This window comes from Mercurialis annua, linkage group LG7 (assembly GCF_937616625.2).
Source record: "Mercurialis annua linkage group LG7, ddMerAnnu1.2, whole genome shotgun sequence".
NCBI lineage: Eukaryota > Viridiplantae > Streptophyta > Magnoliopsida > Malpighiales > Euphorbiaceae > Mercurialis > Mercurialis annua.
In genome coordinates this window covers 33,079,992-33,085,714 of record NC_065576.1, presented here as the reverse complement: position 1 = coordinate 33,085,714, position 5,723 = coordinate 33,079,992, and positions in this window count along the sequence as shown.

Below are 5,723 nucleotides of genomic sequence, written 5' to 3'. Positions count from 1 at the left end.
GAATTTCAATCTCATTGCAATTTTACAAGTTTATGTTTATCAAAAACTCCTTTTTTGATAATCATCCATATATATTAATTACTATATTTATTATCTTTCAAAAAATAATAAATTAAGGAAAACACTTATCCTTAAATTTCGAATTAATATATATTTATTAATATATATATATTAGGAATTATATATATATATATAATAATAATAATAATTAATCACTTAATCACATTGGGCTTGTACAACCCATAACTGTTTTGGGTCTGTTCTTAGTGTGCGACCCTCTAGATTCATATAACGTTGGCAGTAGGCCCGAAATCCCTATTTCAGCCCACAAGTTATAAGTGGTCTCTAGCAAGACATTATGACTACCCAAGTTATACGAATATCGACAATCCGATTTAACCATTTACAATAATACTTTAATCCCTTTATTTCTCGATATCCATATTGAATATAACGCATAGTCCTGTCATCCTTATAATATTCAATCATTAGTTTCTTGACTCTAAGTAGACTGAAAATGATAACTCTTTATCAATTCATTTAGCATGGCCATGCATTTCCATCAGTCTATCTTCTTCAAGGGACCCATAGATATCTTACTCAAATAAATGAGGGACAAATTCCTTCTCAGTCACTCACATTTCTTACATAGTTACTTTCATATCCAATGACAATCTATTCCATTATCCTGTTAAAGATAATGTAAGACTGTATCAAAATATAAAATAGCTATGTAGAAATTCATGATGATTTCAAGGTCAAAGGATTATACTAATAGAACTGTAATGAGAATTACTTATGACAGTGATCTATGTAGTATTCTCACAGTGGGTCATCCAGTGCCTTATTTCTCAAATAGCACCTATAATTTGATTTAATATTTCATATACATGATTAGTAAAACATAATCATCAGTCAACATCATACTAGTCTCAATGTTCTATTAAGACTAGGGATAGATGGTATATAATTCTTTTACTAAACCTAAGGGTTCTACTATCAAGTCACATACTTGATGACCTTAGAAAGAATTAACCATTCAAGTATTTTAATCATTAATATAAAATGATAAAAACTGTCAATCAATAAATAATAAAATGATAAAGTCAAAACATGGTCAAACATGATTGACATAGTGCATATCACTAACAGTAGGATACTCCTACAACAAGTATTGAGAAGCTGCCACGTATTATTTATAAAATGTTGAATTTAACATTTGATTTTGGTTAATTAATCAGTTGAGTTTAAATACTAGATTAATCAATTAACTAGAATTATTTATCAAAAAATAATAATAATTAATTAACCAGAATCAGTATAAACTTAAAACTAAAAGCATGTATACAGTATGGAAATTTTTTTATTGGTATAAATTATGATTAAGGTGCATAATTTGAATACTATTAAACCATCTAACCTAAAAATAATATAAACTAGAAAATCGTATTTATATAATTATGGTCCACTCCAATTTTATCCATAATTAAATATCAAAAAACAAATAATGTACCAAGTAATATATCGTGTAATTTTGTGCAAAAAAAAAAAATTAATTTACACCATGTGATGCCTTGTTAATTTATAAAAAAATCGTTAAAAATCAAGGGTTTTGTATAATTTTTTTTTCTATTCAATTTATATTATTAATGATATGTTAGCGCAGCAGAAAATAAATAAGAGAAGAGAAAAGAATCACACAAGATTTTTTACGTGGTTCGATCAATGCGATCTACTCCACGGCAGAGAGAGAATTTATTCTATATGTTTGTTGTGAGTTTACAATAGGGTCATCACCTCTATTTATAGTGAACCCTTAAGACACAATTTAAGTCCTAATCCAATAAGGAAGTAGACTATAAATCCTAAAAGGAAAACAATGCTAAACAAAGGATTAAGTATCCTAATCTAAATAGGAACAATATATCCTAATCCAAATAGGAACAATATGAGCCATAACTCAACAATCTCCACCTTGGCGAATACATCCAACAAGATTAATCTTGAAACCTTCTTCAGCAAATCACAAAGGCCACCAAATTGCATCACAGAATAAATTCTCCACCTTGACTTAAAATTACTCCAAAGTCAAAGTTAACCAAGACCAACTCTCTCTCTGCCATCCATGCCCCTTAAGGGCCTCATGCACTGCGTACATTGACCAAGTCCAAGCTGAGCTTGAACTTTTCAGTAGGCAACGGCTTTGTCAATATATCCGCTGGATTAACTGCAGTGGCTATCTTCTCTATAAGAAATCTCTTGTCTTCCACGACATCCCGAATGAAGTTCATCCTCACATCAATGTGCTTTGATCTCTCATGATACACCAGATTCTTCGCCAAGCACAAAGCACTTTGACTATCGCAATAAATCACAGGCTTCTGAACTTCTAAACCCAAGCTATCAATTAGACCTCGCAACCACATATCTTCCTTGACCCCTTCCGTCAATGACATGTATTCCGCTTCAGTTGTGGACAAAGCAACTGTAGATTGTAAAGTTGCTTTCCAACTAATAGCACATCCATATAGGGTGAAGATATAACATGTTAAGGACCTCCTTCGAATAAGATCTCCTCCATAGTCGGAATCTGTGTAACCCACAATTCCATCAGAACCACCACTAGAACCATAAACCAGACATATGCCACTCGTTCCCTTCAAGTACCGCATAATCCACTTGACCGCCTCCCAATGAGTCTTTCCCGGATTACTCATAAATCTGCTAACCACACTAACAGCATGTGCTAAATCAGGTCTTGTACAGACCATTGCATACATCAAGCTTCCAACTGCACTCGAATACGGAACATCGCTCATGTATTCCTTCTCAGCATCAGTACTAGGTAGTGCATTAGCATCAAATTTAAAATGCGAGGCCAAAGGAGTATTTACTGTCTTAGAATTCTCCATTTGAAAAGATTGCAGCACCTTCTCAATATATTTCTGTTGAGAAACATACAACAGGCCTTCTTTCCTATCTCTCCAAATCTCCATGCCCAAAATCTTCTTGGCTGCACCCAAATCCTTCATCTCAAACTCACTACTCAACAAGGCTTTCAAGTCATTAATTTCAGCTTTAGACTTAGCTGCAATTAACATATCATCCACATATAGCAACAGATAGATCAAGGAATCATCAGACAGCTTCCTAGAGTAAACACAGTTGTCAAACTGATTTCGAACATACCCATGAGAAAGCATGAAAGCATCAAACCTCTTGTACCACTGTCTAGGAGACTGCTTCAAACCATACAAGGACTTTTTCAGCAAACACACATAGTCCTTGTGATCAGAATCAAGAAATCCCTCCGGCTGTGACATATAAATCTGCTCCTCTAAACTCCCATGCAAGAATGCTGTTTTCACATCAAGTTGTTCTAACTCAAGATCCAACGCACTCACCATAGATAGAAGAACCCGAATGGTTTTGTGCTTCACAACAGGTGAGAATACTTCATTGTAGTCAATTCCCTCCTTTTGTGAAAAACCCTTCGCTACAAGTCTCGCCTTGAATCTAGCTGATTCAACTCCAGGAATACCCTCTTTCTTCTTGAAAACCCATTTGCATCCTACCGGTTTCACTCCTTTTGGTCGAGGTACCAACTCCCATGTACTGTTCTTCTCAAGAGACTGCATCTCCTCATTCATGGCAATTAACCATTCAGATGCTTCTCTACTCTGCACTGCCTCTTTATACGACTGCGGCTCATCAGAATCAATGATCTCACTTATTGCCAAAGCATAAGCCATAGGATTAGTATCAACTGTATCAACACAATCCACATATCTCATTGGTGTTCTGATTTGCCTTCTTCCTCTCCTTGTTGCTATACTCTCTTCTACCACTTCTTCATTAGGCTCGTTTATAGGATCAGTAGTAATCCTATTTGGAGCTACAAACTCCACCTTCTGGCTAGCACCCAGATCAGTTTTTCCTGCAAGATCACCAAGTTCCTCTTTCTGGCCAAACATAGTAGATTCATCAAAGGTTACGTCTCTACTAATAATCAGTTTTTGAGTTCTATCCATCTCTGTGCACCACAGTCTGTACCCTTTAACTCCAGTCGAATACCCTAGAAATATGCATTTCATTGCCCTCGCCTCAAGTTTACCATCATTAACATGAGCATAGGCAACACAACCGAAAACACGCAAGCCAGAATAATCAGAGGGTTTACCATACCATACCTCTTGAGGTGTCTTCAAATCAATTGCAGTAGATGGCGATCTATTCACCAGATAACAAGCAGTGTTAACTGCTTCAGCCCAAAAACGCTTTGGAAGACCCGCGTTTAACCGCATGCACCGAGCACGCTGTAGTAGTGTTTGGTTCATCCGCTCTGCAACCCCATTCTGCTGTGGCGTGTACCGTACAGTGTGATGCCTCACTATACCTTCCTTTCTACAGAAGTCATCGAATGGTGCATTGCAAAACTCTAACCCGTTGTCCGTCCTGAGTGTCTTGACCTGTTTTCCAGTATGTTTTTCAACCATGGTCTTCCACTCCTTGAACCGCCCAAACACTTCATCCTTCGATTTCAGAAAATACAACCACACCTTTCTCGAGTAGTCATCAATAAAGGTCACAAAATATTTGAGTCCCCTGTGGGATTCAACCCGAGCAGGACCCCATAAATCCGAGTGAATATAATCCAGGATGCCTTTCGAAGTGTGCCTTCCATAAGTGAATTTCACCCTGCGTTGCTTGCCAAGAATACAAGTTTCACAGAACTTCAGCTTCCCCGTTTCCGCTCCTTCTAACAACCCTTGTTTACTCAATATGGATAGCCCCCTCTCACTCATATGACCTAACCTCTGATGCCACAACTCGGTTTTACCATCATGTACCTCCAAGGACCGAGCAACCGCCACAGTTCCCACTACTGCACTTCCTGTGAGAATATAAATGCCGTGTTGCAGCACACCCTTCATCACAGTCAATGCACCTTTAGAAATTCTGATCTGTCCATCTCCACCTGAGTGGTTGTACCCTTGCTTGTCAAGTGTACCCACAGAAATCAAGTTCTTCCGCAATTCAGGAATATACCAAGCATCAAATGTTCTAACCATACCATCATACATCTTGATCTGAACAGAACCACTACCCATGACAGCAAGCTCCTTATCATTCGCCACCTTTACAGTGCCATTCCACTCTTTGAAAGAATTAAACAATTCCTTTCTAGAAGACATATGATAAGATGCACCAGTATCTAGGACCCAGGTACTATCAGAACTTGATGTACTCACAGTCAAAACATCACCGCTTTCTTCCTCATCAGAACTCTCCTGTACCACAGCTGCATTAGCATTACCGCTTGATTCCTTGTTTTCGCCACCCTTTTTCAGCTTCGGACAATCTCTTCTAAAGTGCCCCTTCTCCTTGCAGTGATAGCATCGTCGTCCATTAGACTTCGATTTGGAACGCGACCTGTTTCCTTTCCCACCATCTCTCTCATGACTCCTGCCCCGACTCACCACAAGACCAGAAACCGATTCCTCCTCATTAGAGTTAGAGACCTTTTTCTTTAGTTCTTTGAATTGCAAAGCATCCTTTACATCACTAACAGAAATCGAATCTCTACCATATAACATTGTATCAACAAAGTTTTCATATGAATTGGGCAAAGAACATAAAAGAATGAGGGCTTGATCCTCTTCTTCAATCGAAACACCAACACCTTGTAAATCTATAACAATTCGATTGAAGTTATTAACATG